Source organism: Thamnophis elegans, chromosome Z (assembly GCF_009769535.1).
Source record: "Thamnophis elegans isolate rThaEle1 chromosome Z, rThaEle1.pri, whole genome shotgun sequence".
NCBI classification, from domain to species: Eukaryota; Metazoa; Chordata; class Lepidosauria; order Squamata; family Colubridae; genus Thamnophis; species Thamnophis elegans.
The window spans coordinates 53,130,192-53,152,798 of record NC_045558.1 but is presented as its reverse complement, the minus strand read 5'-3'; the positions used below and the strand labels follow the sequence as shown (position 1 = coordinate 53,152,798).

Genomic DNA, 22,607 nt, shown 5'->3' with positions numbered 1-22,607 from the left:
AAGTGGCCACCTACGGGAAGAAGGTACGAGCAAGGCGAAGCATCGCCCCGCCCTGTAGAGATGATGGGGGCGACCTCAGAACAGGGTGCCCAACTCCATATACACCAGGCCCGTGCCCAAGCGTCCAACGCCGACCGCCCTAAGGACACGCCTAGCGGGCTGACGGCCTCCGATGGGACGACCCGAGGTCGAGCCCCTTCCCTCAGCGGAAGGGGCGCTGCCCCCCCTTGTGGCTGGACCGTCTGGACCGGAGGAGGGAGCCGTATCTGCTCCTGAGGGATGAGCTGGGGAACTGCCTAGCAAATGGAAGAAGAGAACTCAAGATTATTGACAGAATCAGAAATCCATGCTGGCACATGACAAAAAGAGATTTAGAGCCGGCGCAGCAGCCACAAGCGGGCGAACTGTCCCATGTCTCCATCCTTGGACTGGGACGAGGGCCCCCCCCAAAGGGGCCAGGCCCCTCGAATGGCATGGCCGCCCAGAGTCAGCGGGCCGAGCCGGTCCTCAGTCAGTGACGCCGGCACTGGAGCCCGGGCGACGTGACCGAAGTGGTCAGCATCCTGGACGCAAACTTGAGCGAGCCCCGGTTGCCCCAGGGAGGAACAGGCGGGCCGCCCTGAGCCAGAAGAGATCCAGGCGGCGAGGCTCGCCTGGGACGTGAATGCGCTCCCGGCGCTGCCATGATCACGTGACCGAGGCCTGACTAAAAACAGGGAGCCGAGTTCGCAGAGGGCGTCCCACGCAGTGGCAAACGGAAGGACATCTAAGAAGCTCAGCACGCCCGATGAAACCAGGGCAGCCACTAGAAGGTGGCGGACGGCAACTGAACCGCCCAGGCAAGGGCCCAGTTTACTCTAGAGCCAGTGGCCCAAGCCTCCAGAACAGAAGTCGGAGGAATGCGTCCACTGTATAGTCAGCGCCTCCGCGCCAAGGGAGGAGTCGAGATCTCTTTCCAGACCATGGCCGTGGCAGAAACATGGTCATGCCAGGATCTCTAGGAGGAGGCATCAAGGTCCCCCCCCAGCTAGCTATGCACCGAGCCTGCCCCAGGGCACAGCAAACAGTCTGAGCCATGATGCCCAGAGAATGGGCCCATCCAGGGGCCACAGCTCCGTCTCCAAAAAGGAAAAGTTTACAGATCTAAGCAGGCCAGGATAGAACCCCTGGCCTCAATAGAAATGTTTTTTTTTTTAAAAAAAATTTTTAAATTTATTTTATTTTATCTTAGTTTATTTCTATTTTAATCATTTACCGCTGACCAAGTAGGGGGGAACATAGCCCAACGATGGGCGCGGCCCAGACCTCCATGTCTGGAAGGGGGCGGAGAACAGATCCAATCCTCCGTACCACCGTAGGCAGAACCAGGCCCCAGGAGAGCCAACCTGCGTACGGGTTAAGACCCCCAGGCCCACCCACCCCTGGATCCCCTGAGTGGGGGAGGGAGAGAGGGACCCCACTCTATCTGGAAGGAAGGGGAAACTTGCCTGGGGAACCCAGGGCAGAAGAGAACCAACCCCTAGGAGTGAATAGGGGAAAAAGGGGCCTGAGGCGGGACCAACCCAGAACCTGGGATAAAGGACAAAGGCCCATACATATAGATCTGATGCATATCTGAGCACAGGCCGTGTGGTCAGCAGGAGCTGCAATAGAATGGTCCTCCCACTCGAACAACCAGGGCCGAAGTGAGGGAAATGGGCGGCCGATGAGTCAGCAGACTTTCAGGCGCCGAGAGCAGCAACGCTCGTAACTAGGCTGCCTAATGCACATGTGCCGAAAACGGCCCCAAAATGGCGACCGCAACCTCAGGCGCCAAATTTAAGTTGCCGATTCAGCCGGTAAGCCGCTCTGAGGCTCCTACAACGTGGAGCGCTTTGGCGGCGGCGGCGCTCTCCTAGCGCGAGTGGCAATGAAGAGGCAAGGCGGACCGCGCCACGAACGGTTATTGGGCTGGCGGCAATAAAACCCGCACGGCTGCAAGACACCAAGCTCAAACGTCTCAGGCACTTGCCACAAAGCCCCATTCCAACGGCTCCCGGAGTCAGGCACTAAGCCTCTGATGCAACTATGCAACGGCAGTAAAAGTCCTTTTTGGAGGAACAAGACACAAAGACTGGGCAGGCAGCGAGCTGCCGCCTCTCCCTTAGAAGGCAAAATAAGTCAAAAGGCAGAACAAACCCTTGAAGAATCCAAGAAAAATCCTAAATTTATCTCATTAGTCTGGAGAAAATTGGAATACGTCTCTTCTGGCTGGACTGAGTTAAAAAACTGACCCATCCAGTCAGAGGAGGCGTGGTCACCAATTTACATAACTCAGTCTCTAGGCTAATGGACAAAGTTAACCCATGCTTGGATTCCCCAAGCAGCACACAGGAGAACCTGACTTATTTGTTTGCCATCCCAACTGGTTTCTGACAAACAAAGCCGATAGGGGAAACTGCTTAACAATCACAAAATTCACTTAATAATTGAAGAGAATTGTTTAACAAATGTGACAAAGAGATTGTAAAATTGGGTGCGACTCACTTAACAATTGACTTGCTTAGCAATGGAAATGTTGGTTTCAATTGTGAATCAGAAATTACAAGTTTATTTGTATTGTACTCTAGCATTATTTCTAATTATCATTATTAGGTTTGGCTTGCAAGTCCATTAGCTCTAAAAATAATTGAATATCAATAAAGAAACTGTCAAAAATATGCATATCAAAGATATACAGAGAAATCTAAAAAAAAGTAAATTGTATACATTTAAAATTGCATGAACTCATTTCTAACAAGATACATTTCTTCAAGATACCTGCGTGCTTCGCTTCATCACTTTAGTAAAGACCCAAAATATGAACTCTATGGAATTTGAGATGAGATCAAGATATGGCAATATTTAGGTCTGTTTCTTATGCACTAAATTTGTCCCAAGGCCTCACAGGATTGGATGTCACATCAATGAAAAGACTTAAAAGCCATTGGATATCTTTCAGATGAATTAGAGTACAAGTCCTATTACTTTCCATGAAGCTGTATCAGCTGAGGTGACAGCTTTTGCCCCCTTCTGTGGGGGCTCTCTGGTCAGCATCTTTGGAGCACTGTAGTTGTGAATCAACAGTAACCTTTCCCTATTGGATAAAATTTGACCACAGAAAATTGAAAATCCCAATCCAGACTTTTGAACTATTCTTCCTTCAACTTGCAGGAAAAGAAGTACAAGTGGCTCAATGAAAAACTCATATAATGAGAACATATGCATACACACATGTACAATTAACACAAACAAAACATTAAAACACAGTATTAAAAATAGCCCAAACAGAGACCAGAACTGAAGAACTGCATGTGCGAATCAGTACATTTCAAATAGCCTTAACTCTTATTAATCCTAACAGCTGCGGAAATAAAAATGTATGCAGATTAAAGTTACAACCATATACAAATACACACCTGAGCATTTGGTTTTGCTTACATTTCCCACTTTTGTCATCCCCAGTGAGAGGCTAAAGAAGATCTTCAGCAATTTTCTCCATGTTTTCCCTATTCATCCACCCCAATCATCAGCATTAGAGGAGTAAAAGCAGGTGCTTGTGCTTCATCTTCGACTCCAAAGGGATCCTTTTGCCCCCTTCTGTGGGGGCTCTCTGAGCAAGCTCCCTGTCAGGCTGGTCTATTGCTCCAGCTGCCTCTTCTTCCTGAGGGCAATTGGGTAATCTCTGTAATGTTTCTGAATAGTTGCAGAGGGCAAGGAAATGGAAACAGTTTACCAGGGAACATTTTTGCAAAGCCAAAAAATGTGTTGGGAATTGGACAGAAGGTTGTCATACTTTGGAGCAATGAAAAGGAGAGGCATGCATGCATGCACACAGATCAGACCAAAACAAAAGGCTAGGAGAAAAATGGAACATTAGCAAAAAAAGAAATTAAAACAGGAAATCATCTATTTTGATCTCCTGCCTCTTTTGTAAAAGCTATGCTATCTCAAACCATTGGAAAATCAGCCCAAGATAACACTTTTTCTCCAAGAATAGGGCTATTTGTGCTACAAATCACAAACACTGATATATACAAGCATACTTCTCCTGTCAAAGATTAATATTTTAGATTGCAACCTTTCAGAAATAGAGTGACCCCATACAAGTGGATGGGTGGGTAGAAAAACCCACAATTAACATGGGAACCTAGGGTGAGTTTTTTTTTTTTATAACATACAAAAATTCCAATTCCAATTGAACAGTGTTGTATGGGTACAAATCATTTTAAGAAATAATAATCAAAGTGTTTACACAATATTCACTGCATTAATATAACCTATATTAATATTGATAGTAATAATAATCATAATAATATTTGTTTAACCAAGTTAACGCATCTTTCTTATATCATTGATCCTTCCATATATTTCCCTGTTCTAGCTCCTGTTTTTGTCAGCTAGTCATTGATAAAAAAAATGTCCCAAGTCAAAAAATATTCAGTTTCTTTCTTTTCCTTTATTGTAAGTATTAGCTTATCCATTTCTGCATATTGTAATATTTTTCTAATCATATCCTCATTTGTTGGGATCTCTTGCTGGATAAAATGCCCATCAAAAATGTCTCTGGTTTAAAATCTAGATGTTGTTTTATCATTTTTTCCACCCATGTATGTATTTTTGTCCAATATTTTTTCGCTTTTTGACATGGTCACCACATATGATAGTATGAACCTGGTATCTGGTGACATTATCCTTAAACATCTTTGCTAACCTTGTAGGTTGAAAATGCCATCTATAAAACATTTTATAAAGATTTTCTTTGTATGCAGTAGACATTGTTAATTTATAATTTCTATCCCATAATTTCTGCCATTGAGCTAACTTAATCGAATGGCCAATTTTTTAGTCCATACTATCATCATCTCTTTTACTTGTTCATCTTCCGTCTTAATACTTAACAAATAGCTATGTATTTTCTTTATTAATTTTTCAACTGTCCCTGTTAATATCTGATTTAATTCTGTTAATTCTTTATTTATTTTAAACCATACATTTTAACATCCTCATATCTAGATTGTATCTGCACATATTACCACCAAGTTATTTCCATCCCTTGATCACTCAGTTGTTTAGTTTTAAGTTCCCCTATTTCATTTACAATATCTTTATATCTGGTAACATTCTTTATATCAATAACATTTGGATAGAGACTTCCGGTGGGCAGGGCCTGACAGGGAGTTGTTATTTCTAACAGCTCTCGAATCTTGGCATTGTTAAACTGTCTAAACAGCAATCAGTTTGTTTACCTCCCCTTCGGGCTTAGAAGGGGGAGGCGAGAAGCTATGCTTGGAAAGCCCTCTAACTAATCCTCTCAGCCTAAAATCTGGGAGGAAGGGGGGGGCACCGGCAGCATAGCAGCTCTGCGCCAGGATTTATTCTGCCTTTTGCTGCAGAACGAAGGTTCTCATCCTCAGCACAATGAATGATTTACTGTGGATTTCAAGTCGAGCCAATACCTGTGAATTTCTAATTGTATGTATAAATCCTTAGCTCCATTTGTAAATAATTCCTTCTGATAATTACTTGCTGAAAGATCTACAAAATGGCGCCGAGCTGTGTAGGAGCGTGTAGGAGGGGCGAGACTCTGATAGCATTCTTGCGAAGCCTAGAAGTGATTTATTATCAAACTAAATAGCAACTGCTGTGTAATTGGACTGCCTGGACTTTTTAATTGACTAAAGAAGATTAAACCTGAGATGGCTTCTAAGCAAAATTTTCCCCCTCCTCCCCCCACATCGAAAAGTGCCAGGAGCTCACCAGCGCCCTCTACTAAATTACAGTCATTACTTCCTCCTACTTCTGCAGGGGAGCCCTTGACAAGAGAAATCTTGCAGAAAGAATTAATTGATGCTTTAAATAATCATGCTGATATGATGGAAGTAAAAATCAAGGAAGAGATATCTGCTGCTAACAAACAGATGTCTGAAGAGCTTATGACGTGTAATCAAGCAATTAGAGGGGGTTTCCTGATGGCTTTGAATTCGCTATGAGGCTACACACTCTGACTTGAAGAAAGGCTAGAAGATCTTAGCGACTCTAATATGAACTTGGTAATGAAGATGGATGTGGTCCAGCAAAAGGTCAGCGATGCAGAAAATGAAATCATAATGTTACAGTATAGACAAATGGAATTTGCCTTAAGGATAAGGGGCCTCCTGGAGAAAACGCAAGAGAACCTGAAACAGATTCTCTCTGAAGCCTTTGACCTGATGATGGGAAGGCCAGGAGGGAATTTTGACTGGAAAATCGAAAAGGTTTATCGCGTTAACTCCTGGCTGGCAAGACAAAAGCAACTACCAAGACATATTGTGGTGTATTTTGCTACTAGAGATATGAGGAATACGATATTACAGGAGTCCTACAAAACTAAGCTTCAAATTGGGGGTCAGGAGGTGACTGTATTGAAGAAGATACCACCTAAAATGTTGAGATCTAGGAAAGGCTATGCCTTTTTAGTCGAAGAGCTTAAAAATCGCCAGATACAGTTTAGATGGGACGCGCCAGCCGGCATTGCATTCAGCTATCTTGGACAAAGATATCGCCTCAATTCAGTATGGAAGGCCCAAGATTTCTACAGCAACATATTGAAGGCTGGACACCCCCCCTCTCTAGATCCAGAGAAAGAGAGCAAGAAGGACAGGATAGACAGCAAACCACTCAAGCATTAACAAGGGTGGATCAACTTGTTCTCTCGGAGGTACAAGAAGCTAAGGGACAAAGACAAACTCGTGTGGTTACTAGGTGAATGGAACAGGAATTAAAAAAGCAACAAGTACAAGCCACCATTCAAGAGCCTACAGGTGTTACTTCAGAAGCAGTGGGAGGAGCCAGGCCAAAGATTAAATTCCAAGATGTTCAGATGGCTCTTAAAAAGCTTCAGGGAGCTAAAGATGACAACTAAGTTTCTAACTTGGAACGTCAATGGCTTAAACTCCCCACAGAAAAGGAAGAAAATAAACTACTATCTTAAACAATTCAAGAATGATATAATCTGCTTGCAAGAAACTCATATTAGATCAACTGATCAAAAATACCTGATTAATACAAGACTTGGGCAACACTTTATAGCTTCTGCCACAGAGAAGAAAAATGGTATAGTCATTTATTTAAGGAAGGATTTGAAAGCTGAATTAATTGAAGCAGATTCCCATGGAAGATATATTGCAATAGATTTGGTATTAGAAGGGGAAAAGACACTGCTATTGGGAATATATGCTCCGAATCAACAACAAGATAAATTTTATAAAATGCTTCACGCTAAATTAGTACATTGGGACTACAGATCCTGCATATTATTGGGTGATTGGAATGGTGTTATGGATACCAAGAAAGATAAGAAGGGTCTCCGCCAAAATACCCAAACGCGAGCAAAATTACCTAAGTCCTTCTTTGACATGATAGAGGATTTTGAATTGAGAGATATCTGGTGAGAAAGGAATCCAGAAGAATATGACTTTACCTTTTTTTCTGATAGTCATCAATTCTTTTCCAGGATTGACTTCATATTAATAACCAATGATTTGCTTTTAGGGTAAAAAAGACGAAGATATGCTCCAGGGCCTTATCAGATCACAATCCGGTTTGGATGGAATTGGGGGCTGGGATTCGAGCAAGAAGATCTTGGAGACTGAATGAAAACTTATTTAGATACGAGAAAAATATTAATGAATGTAAAAAGTTGTTAAAAGAATATTTTGTTTTTAACATGAATAAGGGTACATCTATGGAAATGGTATGGGATGCAAGTAAAGCATATATGAGAGGAGTTCTGATAAATATGAATAGACTACATAGATGCAAACAGGGGGAAAAGAGAACTCAACTTGAAAATGAAATTAGGAAGAGAGAGCAGGAGCTAATCTTAAAACCAGGAGATAAAAAGATTAAAGAAACAATCACATTATTAAAAGAGCAGTTTAATATGTTGATGTCAGATCAGGTGGCTACTAATTTGCTATATGCAAAACACAACACTTTCTGCAATGCAAATAAATCTGGTAGATAGCTAGCATACCTGATCAGGAAAAAACAGAAGTCTCATAATATATCGAAGTTACATTTTAAAGGGAAGGAAGTGTATCAACAGGATGAGATTCAAAATGTCTTTTTATAGGATTGTACAAGAGTGATAAAATTCAAGGCCTAGATATAGATAGATACCTGGACAAAGAAAAAATACCTATAGTTAAAGACGAGCATAGAGAAAGACTGAACCAACCAATAACTTCGGGGGAAATTCTTCAGGTAATTAAACAGCTAAAAGCAGGGAAAGCACCGGGTACAGATGGCTCTATTACAAAAATTTGCAATTAGAAGTGGTAGAACCGCTTAAGGAATTATTTAATAAGAACCAAGTGGAAGGGAAGGTTCCCCCATCTTGGAAGACAGCCTTTATATCTTTGATACCCAAAGAAGATCAAGATCTTACTCAACCAAAAAATTATAGACCCATATCACTACTTAATATAGATTACAAAATTTTCACTAAAATACCGTATTTATCGGCGTATAACACGCAGTTTTAAAACTAAAATTGCAAGCTTAAACCCTGCCTGCGTGTTATACGCCGATACTCCGGGTGGCAGAAGCCCGGGACCCAGTCAAATTCGCTGCGCAAGGTGAAACGGCCGGCAGCAGCCCTGCTCTCCTGCTGCGGCTTCTGTTTCAATAGGGAAGAAAACTTCCTTTCGCTTCCCGGGCTTCTGCCGCCCGGCAGAAGCCCCGGGACCCAGTCAAATTCGGGAAGCGAAAGGAAGTTTTCTTCCCTACTGAAACAGAAGCCGCAGCAGGAGAGCGAGGCCAGCGTCCGTTTCAGTCGCTTCCCTTCTCCGTCTTGATTGCTGGAAGCAGTAACAAACGGCGCGTCCGCTCCGCATCGCCCTGACAACCACCCCAGCCGGCGGCTGCCAGGCCTCGCTGGAGTCAATTGCAAAGCTGCGTTCAGCGCTTTGAGGACCTGAGGCATCTTGGGAAATGTAGTTCCCTATCAGAAAGAATGGAGTAGCTGCGAATTTGTAACAACATAATATAACTTGGTGCTTCGCAGGTTACGAAAATCTCGTTTGATTTGCACACTGTTTTTTAAAAGTTAGATAAAGAAATTATGCTGTGAAAGCGACTAGATAGCCCCCCTCCCCTTCCTGTGTGTGAGAAAGGGAAGGAGAGGAAGGAAGGAGGGAGGGGGGAGGAAAAGAAGAAGGGAGGGGGGGAGAAGATGGAAGGAGAAAAGATGGATGGAAGGAGAAAGAATGGAAGGAGAAGGAGGAAGATGGAAGAAGAAAGGAAGAAAAAGAAGAAGGGAGGGAGAAGGAAGGAGGTAGGAAGAAAAGGGGAAGAGAGGGAAAGAGCAGAAAGACAAAGAGGATGAAGTTGATAGGCAAGAGGAAGGGGGAAGGAAGGGAAAAAAGAGGGAGAGAGTGAAGATGAGGAAGAGGTTTTTGGTTTTCCAAAAAGCAGTGATTCTGATTAAGTTTTTTTGCTCAAAGAGGTGTTTTTTCATTTCATATTTGCCTTTTAAGAGGAGTTAATGTTATAATTCATGTTCTAATGTTATAAATTTTAATCCAACATTAAGTTCCGAGCTTCCAAGTCATTTATTTTTAATGAAAAAAATTTTTACTCAAATTTTTGTGTTAAAATGGGGGGTGCGTGTTATACGCCGGTGCGTGTTATACGCCGATAAATACGGTACTAGCGAACAGGTTAATGTTGGTTATTCAGCAATTGATTCATAATGATCAAACAGGTTTTATTCAAGGGAGACAAATGGGTACTAAGATTAATTCTCAATACATTAGAATGCCTGGGGAAGAATAACCAAATCCCTGCTGCGCTTATATTTTTAGATGCTGAAAAAGCCTTTGATCGAGTGAATTGGAAATTCCTGCTGAAAATATTGCAAAAAATGCAAATAGGAGAGCACTTTCTAAAATCAATTAAAGCAATATATCAGGAACAAACAGCCCAAATCATAATTAATGGGAGTCTAACCGACTCATTTAATATTGAGAGAGGTACAAGGCAGGGTTGTCCCTTATCCCCACTATTGTTTATCATAACTTTGGAACTACTCTTGAATAAAATACGAGGTTCGGGGGACCTACAGGGAATCAGGATTAGGCAGCAAGAATATAGAGTACGTGCCTTTGCGGATGACTTGGTTATAACATTAACCCAACCACAGGAATCTAGTAAGGTATTAATGAATATGATCAATCAATATGGTCAAGTGTCAGGATTCAAAATAAATTTAGAGAAAACAAAAATACTAGCTATAAATATGAACACTAAACAAAGGGAAGAACTGGAAGGAACAACAGGATGTGAAATAGTTAAAAAGGTCAAATACTTAGGAGTTTATATCTCAACCTGAAACGGGAAGTTATATAAGAATAATTATGAATCACTATTGCATAATATACAGACAGAGATGAAAAAATGGGAAAAATTACAGTTATCTTTGCTGCGAAGAATAGCAGCATTGAAAATGAATATCTTACCTAAATTTTTATTTCTTTTTCAAACATTACCAATACTTAAAAAAGATGCAAGCCTGCTAGAATGGCAGAAGGGTATTAATAAATTTGTATGGGAAGGGAAGAAGCTGAGAGTAAAACTAAAAATAATGCAAGATGTGCGTGAAAGAGGAGGCTTGAAATTATCCAATTTAAAACTGTATTATGATGCAGTAGTTCTGTCTATAATTAGTGACTGGATTAATTTAACAGATGATAGAATACTTAATATTGAAGGGTATGATTTGGTATATGGCTGGCATGCTTATTTGCTATACAACAAAAAGGTGGATAAGAATTTTAAAAGTCATATTTTAAGGAATGCTCTACTGCGGGTTTGGAAAAAATACCAATACAAATTAAATGATAAGATATCTATGTGGGCTATTCCTAGACAATAGAAAATATGAATATAGTACAAAAACAGGATAGAACTACTTATAGACAGCTTCTAACTATAGAAAGAGGTATACTACAACTGAAACCCTTGGATGTACTAAAAAAGGAAAAAGTAATTCAAACACGGTTTCAATACGGGCAGTTACAGGCTAGATGGAAAATAGATCAAAAAATTGGCTTTATGCAAGTCGAGGATAATTTATTTAAACAAATTAGAGATCAAAGTCTAATGCATATAAAGAGATTATATAATGTACTAATAGAAATTGACTCGGAAACAGAACTAGTTAAAGACTGCATGATTAAATGGGCTCAAAATGTCAAAGAACCAATAATGCTGGATACATGGGAAAAGATATGGGTGAGAAATGTAAAGTTTACACAGGCCCAAAACTTGAGAGAAAATTTTTATAAGATGTTTTATAGATGGCATTTAGATCCTTAAAAAATGGCTTCTATGTATCCGAACTTACAACCTAAATGCTGGAGATGTGAGTGTATGGATGCTGCATATTTTCATATATGGTGGACTTACAAAAAGGTTAAAGCATTTTGGATTAAAATATGGTGGATTATGCAAAATGTTCTTTAAAAAAAGATAAAGTTTATCCCTCAGTTATTTTTGTTAGGCATCATTACTGATTGTACAGTTGTAGACTAATCTGATATTGCATTTAATAACTGCAGCTAGATTGTTGGTGGCGCAATACTGGAAGAAGGAAGATTTGCCTACTATTCAAGAATGGACATTGAAAGTAACAAACCTAGCCGAGATGGAAAATATCTGCATATCTTAAGGACCATTCAAACGAGAGATACAAACTGGAGTGGAAAAGATGGATTGATTATACTCAAAACAAATACGGGACTAAGAAACTCCAGATAGTTTATGATTAGAGATCAGGAATTATAAATTATCTAGAGTTAGTTCAGAAAGGAGGAGCTAGAGTTCAATGGAAATACGTTGTTCACCATCTTTTTTTTTCCCTTAAACTGTATCTTAGATTCTTTTTGCTAAAGATTTATACCCTGTATTGATTCTGGGAAGTTGGGGGGGGGGAAGGTTGGGGGGTTTGGGCGGGGAGGGTGGGGGGGGGAAACTAAACACTTGTGTTTTTCTTTTTCCAAGAATATTTAATAAAAAGATTTATAAAAATTTTTTTTGGATAAATCAGTCCCTCCATTGTGGAGAGCCAGACTGATATTTTCAAATAACGTTGTTCTTTAATTTCCTCCCATACTAGTAATAATGCAATCTTAACATAGTGTCTTTGGAAATACAGTAGCTATGTATTTTATTTTTTCCATACCATAAAAAAGCATGCCAACCTAATAAGATCATGTCCCTCCAAGGTCAATAGTCTTTTTTCCCTCAAACCAATCCATTCTTTCACCCAAGTAAACAATTCCCAATCTGATAGCCCACCTCTATTTCTAGAATCTTGCAACATTTTCAAACTTATCCTTATTTTTTGTCCTTGCCAAATATATTTTAATATTGTTTTATTTAATTCTTTAAAATATTTCTCCCCCAGTTTTATTGATATTGTTTGAATAATATAGTAGTCTTGGCAAGATATTCATTTTTATAATGGCTACTCTTCCCATCAATGATAATTGTAGGTTTTTTTACTTCACCAAGTCTGTTTTAATTTATTGCACCAATTTATAATAATTATCTTCTTTAATAGCTACACACATTTCTGTTAGTTGAATTTCTAAATATTTAAATTTCTTGACAATCTGTATAATTATTTTCCTCATTAATTCTTTTTTCTGTGTGTCTGTAACATTTTAAACTATTATTTTGGTTTTTTCTTTGTTTATTTTCAGTAATGCAACTTCACCATGTTCTTTTATTTTTCTAGTTAATTTAAGTCCATTTTCTTGTGAGTCTTCCAAGATAAAGACCAAATCATCTGTGAATGCCTATAGTTTACACTGTTCCTTTTTTACTTCCATAATTTCTATATTTTGTCTAATATTTCTATTTAACACTTCCAATGCCATGCTGCTTCCATGCTGCACATCACAACCAGCTACTCACCTCACTGTGCAGTGGCGGCAGCAGGAGAAGGAGTCGCCATCCCCGCTGCTGCCATGATCCTGGCCCAGGAGGGTATCCTGCTTGTGCCCATGCGCGCGCACGTGAGAAAGAGATGAGAGTGAGAGAAAAGGGGAGAAAAAGAGAGAAATGAGAAAATGGAGGAATAAAATGAGAGGAAAAAGAGAGAAACAATTGAGAGAGAGAGAGAAGGGGGACAGAGAGGGGGACCGAGAAATGAGAGAGCGCTGGAGGGAGAGAATGAAAGAGAGGGAAAAGAGAGGGAAATAAATGAGAGAAGGGGAGAAAAAGAAAGAAAGAAAGAAAGAAAGAAAGAACTCTCTTAGATCTATGACAAAAACAATGGCAAGCTACATCTCTTGCCAAAAAAATTGCAGTTTGCTAGAAGGCACAAATTAGAAGCAAGTCTGTCTTTTTTTAAAAAAAGAAAATAACAGAGATGGCAAAAAATGCATCTGAAAATAAGATTATTTATAATTGGATAATGCATTATATTGTCAAATCTAAAAGAAATCAAATATATATGCTATTGCTGTTAGTACAATCTTGCCAGCTTCTAATAACTTAGAATTCACTAAGAACACTAAGAACTTCTCTTCACTACAGAGAAGCAATTTCCCATAATTAATAACTTTATTTTGGATATGTTATTGTATTCAATGAGAAAGAAAAAGAAAGAGGGAAAGGGAAAGGGAAGGAATGAAGGAAAGGAAGGAAGAAAGGAGGGAGAGGGAGTGGGAGAGGAAAAAGAGAGAAAAACAGAAATGAGAGGGAAGGAGGGAGGGGGAGAGAGAGAGAGAGAGAGAGACCAATTTCCCACAGAAAACACTGAGAGCCATGAAACCTGGGGAGGCGTGGTGGTGGTGGGGGCTTTCATGTGATTGGGTGGGAGTGATGTTGAGTTTGTCATGCCCCCAAGGTTTTGTGGCTCCCGGTGTTTTGTTTTCTGTGAGAAACAGGTCCAAATGGCTCTTTGAGTGTTTAAGGTTTCAGACCTCTAGCCTGAATTTTACATTTGTAAAATTCTGCCAATAGCCCTTCTGGTCCTGATGTTTTATTGCTCTTTTGTCTCTTGATTGCTTCTGACAATTCCATCATTGATATTTGTTTAATTAACATAGTTTTCACTGTTTCTGGTACTTTTAAGTAGTTCTGCTTTTTCCAAATATTCTTTAATTTTCTCTTCTGAAACATACAGCTTTTCATAATAATCTTGACTTTTTTTAAAATCCTCATTTTGGTAGTATAAAGTTCCTTTCTCATCTACCAAATCTTTGTATCAATTTCTTCTCTTTCTCTGTTTTCAGTTTATATGCCAACCATCTTCCTGTTTTGTTTACGTTTTCAAAAAAGTTCTGTTTAGCATTTTTGATTTTTTTGTGCCAATTCTTTATTTAGGAGATTTATTTCATCAATTCCATTTGCTTTTTTAAAATCGTCTTGTTTGGTTCTTGTTTGGTTAAGGGATTCTTAAGCTGATTTACGCTCCCTCCAAAGCTAGCATTTTGATCCCACTTCAGAACCAAAGAGTGTATTGGTACTTACCTGATAGCATCCATGTATGGGTTAACCCTGTCTGCTCTCTGATTGGACTGAGTTTGATTACTAATTAATTAGTACCCTTCATAACCCTTCCCTGTGGATACTCTTACCCAGCTTTTCGGCGAAGGAAAATAAATACACAAAGACTCAAAGCGTTATCCTGAACCAACAATCTTTAATGAATCAAGTGAATCCTGCCAGAGGTATCAACGAGGACTCTTCCTTACGTTAAATGCTATCACCACCTTGTTAGAAGAGGCGTATCAGGTAAGTACCAGTGCTCTTTCTCAATAAGGTGGGGATAGCATCCATGTATGAAACATACCCAAGTTGGAGTGACCATATGGGAGGGATCTACCCTGGTCCGAGTTACCTGTCAGTATGCACTGATTGCAGGACCCTCCCTCCAGATGCTGCATAGGAAGATGCAAACTTGTCTAATTTATAATTATGTATAAATGACGAAGGTGATGCCCACGTTGCTGCTCTAGAATTCTCCTCCAGTGGTGCCTGAGTCGCCCAGGCTGCGGTTGTCGCAGCACTTCTTGTAGAGTGTACGGTGACTCCCAGAGGTACCTCTTCCTGAGAATTTCGGTAAGCAGCGGCTAGGCATCCCCTGACGCATCTACTGATGGTAGATTGTGTCCCAAGGATGCTTGTCTGAAAAGAGATGAAAAGGGATTCCGAACAATCCACCGTCCTTTGTATGTAAACTTTCAGTGCTTGTCTAACATCCAATTCATGCCACTGTTGTTCTAACGGTCTATTAGGGTTTGAGCAAAAATTTGGGAGAACCACCTTCTGTGCTCTATGGAACCTTGAACCAACCTTGGGGGTGAAGGATGGGTCGAGTCTCAACACCACCCTGTCCTTGTGAAAGGTACACAGACCCTCCCTGACTGACAGGGCTTGTAATTCCGAAATCCTCCTGGTGGAGGTGATGGGCACCAAAAAGGTCACTTTCCACATGAGAAACTGCATGGAAACTGAATGGAGGGGCTGAAAGGGAGGGTTGGTAAGAGCCAACAGCACCTTCAATAAGTCCTGTGTAGGATACCTATGCACTATAGGAGGTCGTAGTTTGATGCTTCTTTCAGAAAGTGCCTTATTGCAATATGTTGAGATAGAGGTTGGCCCCCCATGCCCGGACAGAACGATGGCCAGAGCAGCCACCTGATATTTTATAGTGTTAGGTGATAGGCCCTTGTCTAGCCCATCCTGTAAAAATTCTAACACTTGTGACACCGAGGCTATTGGTGGAGAGACACCCTTTGTGGAACACCACGTACAGAAGATCTGCCAGGTCGCGTTGTAAATGTGGACCATGGAGGGCCTCCTGGAGGCCTGGATGTGTCTACTACTCTAGGGGAGAATGAGTCAGAGTGTCCTGCTCAATCGCCAGGCAGTCATTGTGGTTCTGGATGCTCCAGTGACCCCTGGCGCAATGACACCCTGTCCAGTGGAATTCTGCAAGGGCTCTCTTTTTTAAAAATAAATTTTATTTTGTTTGTACAAACTTTACATCTTTGCAACATTACATTTGTTACCTGTCTGTTGTGTCTGTTTTATCTATACCAATAAATCTTTTATAACTACGACTTCATATATTTGTACATTTACATTTCATACATTTTTTTCATTCTATATATAATATTCTGTGTGTTCTATGCGTAACAGTTTTTACTACATTTACATCATTTTGTGTAATATTTATTTGCTATTGTCTATCTCATATTTCAATCTTTTAATCCTTTTCCATTTTTGTAGTTGTCCATTGTTTTGTTGATCTTTCTTCCTTTCTTTTTTGCTTTCCTGATTTTCCCCTCCTTTCCTCTAGTCAATTGTACAATAAACCCTATACGGAGTAGTATTCAGATTCGCCTTTATCTTTTAGTTCTTTTGTGAGCCTATCCATCTCTGCACATTCCAATATTTTTTAAATTACATTTTCTTCTGTTGGTATATAATTATTTTTCCACTTTTGTGGGAATATAATTCTCATTGCTGTAATGATGTGTAAAATTAAGTATCTAGTATTTTTTTCATAATTTCCTTTTATAATCCCTAACAAAAATAATTCAGGTTTTAGTGCAATTTGATGTGTAGTAATCTCCTCTAGCCAATTTTTTTATTTTTTCCAATACTTTTTCGCAGCTGTGCACGTCCATCACATATGGTAGTATGTTCCCTGTTGTTTGTTGCATTTCCAGAAGATAGGTGAACACTCCGGGAACATTTTTGCAATTCTTGCTGGTGGAAGGTGCCATCTGTAGAACATCTTGTACATGTTCTCTCTATAAGTCGTTGCCATCATTAATTTGTAGTTTATTTCCCAATTTTTCCCCATTCCGCCAATTCTATACTATACCCAAAGTTTATCACCTATGTTATCATCATTTCTTTCACAGTTTCTTCTTCCATTTTAAATTTTAATAAGTAGTGATATATATTTTTAATAAATTTTTCTTCGGCTCCCTGTAAAATTTTATCCAGCTCTTGCGTCTCCTTATAGAATCCATCCCTTTCCCTGACTTTTTTATATCTTGCCTGTATTTGTAAATAGGGCCACCAGCCAATATCTATTCCCTCGTCTTTCAGTTCTTGCCTTGTTTTTAGTCTTTCTTGGTTGTCTAATATGTCTTTATATCTTATTATCTTGTTTATGTCCAATATGTTCGGGTATATCTGAGCTTCCATGGTGGATAGCCAAGTTGGGATTTTATTATAATGTTTTGTTTTGATTTTTAACCATGTTTGTAGTACAGCTTTTCTAATTAAATGTTTTTGGAAATAGCTATGAATCTTGTCTTTGCCATCCCAGATAAAGGCGTGCCAACCCAATTCCAAATTATAACCTTCTATTGTTAATAATCTTCTGTTTTTAAAATTGATCCAGTCCTTTATCCAGGTGAGAGCTGCTGCTTGGTAATAAAGTTCCCAATCGGGAAGTCCAAATTCTCCTCTTTCCCTACTGTTTTGTAACAATTTTAATTTAATTCGTGGTTTTTTCCCTGACCAAATAAATTGTGCAATTAATTTGTTTAAATCTATGAAAAAAAATTTCCCTAGGCTAATCGGTACCACTTGAAATAAAAATATTTTTTTGGGTAGTATATTTATTTTAATGATGGCAATTCTTCCCATTAAGAATATTTATAGTTTCCTCCAATTTTCCAGATCTTTAATTTTCTGAATCGTTTTAACATAATTATCTTCTTTAATTGCTGAGCATTTCCCTGTCAGCCAAATTCCTAGGTATTTTACTTTTTTGGCTATTTGCATTCCCACGTTTTCCTCTAATTCTTGCTCTTGTTTTTTAGTAAAATTCTTCGTAATGATCTTTGTTTTGTTCTTATTAATTTTAAGTCCCGTTACCTTACCGAATTCCTCTATTTTTTGGATTAATTTAATTTCTTATTTTAATGTATCCTCTAACATGAATACCATATCATCTGCAAATGCCTGTTTTATATTCCTCTTTTTTTAATTTTCAATCCCTTTATTTCTTGATTGTTTCTAATTTCTTTTAGTAGAACTTCCATGATAGTATAAATAATAAAGGTGATAATGGACAACCGTGTCTCACTCCTTTCCATATCTTAACTTCTTCTATAGTGTCATTATTTATTATTATTTTTGCTGTCTGGGCCGAATACATTGATTCTATCATTTTTATAATTTTTTCTCCAAATCTCATCATTTTTAACTGTGTGATAATGAAATGCCAATTCAAGTTATCAAAGGCCTTCTGGGCATCTTAAAAGACCAGTGCAACTTGTTCTCCCGGATTCTCTTCATAATATTCTAGTGTATTTATAATTATCCTCATATTGTTTTTTTAACTGACGTTTTGGTAAGAAGCCGTTTTGATATGTGTAGATAATTTCATTTAATATTTTTTAAATTTGCTCTGCCATTATTGATGTAAAGATTTTATAATCTGCGTTTAGTAAAGAAATTGGTCTGTAATTTTTTATTTGTTGATGGTCCGAATCCTCTGGGTATCAATGTTATATATGCTTCCCTCCATGATTTTGGTAACTTTGCTTCTATAAGTGCTTCAATAAATAAGTCTAAAATCACTGTTTCTGTCTGCTCTTGCATGGCTTTATAAAAGTCTACAGGTATATCGTCTGGGCCTGGTGTTTCATTATTTTTTTGTCTCTTCAATGCTTCCTTTAATTCTATCACTGTGATTTTTTTTGTTTAGCATTTCTCTTCTCTCTTCTTCAATTTCATGTAGATTCCTTGTATTTAAGTATTGTTCGATACTGTTTTGTAATATATTTTCTTTGCTGTACAGATTCTTGAAAAATTTCTGTACTATTTTTTTTCCTCTTTCTGATATTGTATGTTTCCCCTTTCATTTTGTGATGTATTATTCTTTTTTCTTTTTCTTTTTTCAATTTGTGTGCTAACCATCTTCCCGGTTTATTCGCATTTTCAAAATAGTTTTGATTTGCAAATTTGATTTTTTTGGGCCATCTTTTCATGTGTCATCAAATTTAATTTGTTTTATTAGTTCTTTTTTCTCCTTTATTTTTGATTCTTGTGGGGTTTTTTTGCAGGTCCATTTCCAATTCTTTAAGTTTTTCTCTAATGTTTCTTGTTTTTGTCTCTCTTTCTTGTTTTTCCTTGCCAAAACGCTATTGTCAACCCTCTTGTAAAAGTTTTTGTAGTATCCCATAAATTTTGTAACGATATTTCTTCTTTCTTATTTACTTCGTAGAAAACTTTCAATTCTCTTTCTATCATTTTTATATATTCTTTATCTTTCACTATTCTTTGATTCATTGACCATCTCTTTTTCTTTTTTGGTCCTTTCCATGTTATTTTTATTGGGTTGTGATCCGCCCAGGTGTTTGTCATTATTTCAATCCTGTATCTCTTCTCAATTCTTGGGTTGACCAAATCATATCTATCCTTGACCATGATTTGTGGGGGTTTGAATAATATATAAATTGTTTGTTTCCTATATTACTTTCTCTCTATACATCTTTCAGGCTCAATTCCTGCACCATTTCGAAAAAGGTAGATGGTAGCATTCTTTTTTTTTCTTATTTCTTTTGTTACTCTTGTAGTCATTGTTGGTATCTGTTATAGCATTGAAGTCACCAATTAGACATATATCCCCATGTTTTATTTCTGTTATTTTTTGGTGAATCTTCTTGTAAAATTATTTTTGGTTTTAATTTGGGGCACATATTGCTGTGAGAAGAATTTTTCTTTGTTCTGTTTCTATTTCTATCATTAAAATCCTCCCCTCTTCATCTGCATATTTTTTTTTGCATTTATCCATTATTTGATGTATATTGCAATTCCTCTTTTTTGTTGTGCTAATATAAATAATTTTCCTAACTTTGAATATTCTAGTAGTTTGTTATGTTGGTTTTTAATATGTACCTCTTGAAGGCATACTATGTCCATATTTGTTTTTTGTAATCTAGTCAAAGTTTGCCTTCTCTTTTCCGGTGAGTTTAATCCATTTATATTTAGTGAGAGTAACTTAATTTCTTGTTCCATTGTATTATTTGTGTGCCGCCCTTAGTTTCCTTGCATTTCTTGTCTCTATTCCTATTTACTACCTTCTTGTTCTATTTGTTCTCTTTCCTGTCTTCTTCTTTGTTCTCTTTCTTCTTCCCTGTTTTCAACTGACTATTCTTCTTGACTTCTACTCTCTGGTTCCTCTTTACTTTCTTGTTCTTCCTCAGCGGTAAAATGATGTTCAAAGAGCTCATGTGCTTTCTCGACTGTATCTATTTTATATCTTTTATCCTGCCAGGTAATAATCACTCCCTCTGATGTGAGATGGTCAGATGGTGTGAGCCATCTGAACATTACATTGTACCTTATTAGTTGTTGTGTAAGGAACTGATATTGACTTCTCTGGTCTCTCACTATTTTTGGGATTTGTCTCAGGATTTGTACCTCTCTTCCTTTATATGTTATTTGTTCTTCTCTCACTTTCTTATATACTTCATCTCTTACCGATTTTCTAGTAAATTGTACGTGGATTTCTTTTGGGAGCCTATGTCTCCTGGCATAATTTGTCACCTCATCTATGACCCTTCTCATTTCTTGTTTGTTTTTTTGTAATATGTTCGCAACAATCTCTGTGATTGTTTCCTCTAAATCCTCTTCCTTTTCTTTTACTATTTTTGAAAGCGCAGAAAGAAGCCAGCTTTTTCAAGCTCCAAAAACACTATTTCCCCCCTAATTGTCTGTTTAGTGTAGTCAGCTTCTCATCTACCATCTCTATTCTCTTCTCCATTTTTTCTACCTTTGTTTCTACTTTTTGAATTTTTTCTTCATTTTTCATTATTTCACTTTGTATTTTCCCTATTCTATCATCTATTCTTCTAATTTCACTCTTCATTTCTCCCATTTCTAGTTTAATTTCTTCATGATTTCTCCTAGTTTCTTCATGCTTTTTTGTAATTGTTTCTTCATGCTTTTTTGTAATTGTTTCTTGTGTTTTTGTAATTGTTTCTTGTGTTTTCAGCATTGTTTATTGTATCATTGCTAATACATCTTGCATACATTGAAGGTTCATTGTTGAGCTTGCTTTCTCTATACCCAGTGTGCTCTCAATTGTGCACTGATTTAAGGGTGAAGATGTTGGATTGGATGCTGCCTTTCTATTCATTTTACTAATTGTTGTTGTACTTGTCATTTTTGATTTTAATTTCCTTACAATTTTTCCCACAATAACATATACTTCTCTCTACCAACTGCTTGTTTCCAGGGGCTCTCTATAGACAACACCCTGAGGTCCGCAAACCATGGGCAGCGCAGCCAGTGAGGAGCAATGAGGATGACTTCTGCCCTGTTGTCGATGATGTTGCGTATCACTCTGGCCAGCAGCGGAATTGGAGGGAAGGCATAGAAAAGCCCCTGGAGCCAGGGGTGCCACAGGGCATCCACTCCCTCTGCCCCCGTGCAGAACCTGGTGATGAACCTGGGTAGCTGTGTATTGCACGGGGAGGCAAACCGGTCAACCGCTGGAACCCCAAATCTATGTGTGACTTCTTAAAAAATACAAGGATGGAGTTGCCATTCCGCTTGATCCACCGTGGCCCTATTGAGCCAGTCAGCTTGAACGTTTTCTACCCGAGATGTGTTTTGCCACTACGGACCGTACATGGGTCCGCCCAGTCTCCCAATTCACTTGCCTGCCTCATAAGTTGTAATTACCTCATGCCCCCCTGCCTGTTTACGTGCGCCTTAGCTGTCATGTTATCAGTTAGGATCAACATGTGCCGGTCCATAATAAAAGGTGCAAAGTGTTGTAGCACCAACCTTATGGCCCTAAGTTCTAGCAAATTAATGCTCTGTTCCGACTCCTCCCGGGTCCACATAATGTTGAGGTTCAATCATCCTAAATCTATAGTATAACTACATTTAAAATACTGTACAGAGTTTTGACTGCATTTCAAACAACCGATTTATGAATCAGTTAACTAAATGTCTGCCTGTGCTTAAAAGGTTGGATTTAATCCCTGATTGTTGCTATAAAAAGTTGTCCTACCTGTCCAAAATACTACTGTTTGCCCTATTCTGGACCTTTCCTCCACCACACCACACCCACACATCCATGTCTGCCTGTCTGCCTGCCTACCTACTTACCGTGTTTCCCCAAAAATAAGACCCAGTTTTGGGATCAAAAATAAGCACTAGGAATGTCTCTTTTTTCATCTACAGAAGACAGTGAGTACAGGGGCCAGCGGAAATGAGAGCACTGCTACCAATGGCCCCGCCCTCCATCCCACCATCTACTTGCCTGCGGCCGCAATGGTCCAAACTCTCAGTTCACCTTGGCCTCAGCCCGCTCTGCATGCTGGCCCTGCTGTTGCTGGGACACTGGAGCACGGGTCTTACTCAGGCTATACTTTTTCATAGCAACTCTCCATCCATTGAGGTAAAATAACAAATTCTAAGGAATATGTCAGAGCTTTTGGTGCATCAACACTGCCATCAATTGGTGAATTATTTCATTGAAGGCATTGCTCTTCAACTTAATCCATGTATAAATTCCAGTTTCTCAAGATTGATCTTTCCATCAAGAG

At 38.9% G+C, this 22,607-nt stretch overlaps 1 protein-coding gene across 4 annotated transcripts in view; it reads right to left on the bottom strand.

The window, feature by feature from the left end:
- POMGNT2 (protein O-linked mannose N-acetylglucosaminyltransferase 2 (beta 1,4-)) overlaps positions 1 to 22,607 on the bottom strand; it is a 48,838-nt gene that overhangs the window by 9,280 nt on the left and 16,951 nt on the right. Inside the window, exon 1 of one of the 4 annotated variants that reach the window (XM_032236900.1) lies at positions 12,982 to 13,140. The exons of the other annotated variants lie outside the window; for them this stretch is intronic. The gene's annotated coding sequence lies outside the window, so the exon portion shown is untranslated. Of the gene's footprint in view, positions 1 to 12,981; positions 13,141 to 22,607 lie in introns of those variants that run through there. 4 annotated transcript variants of the gene reach the window in all.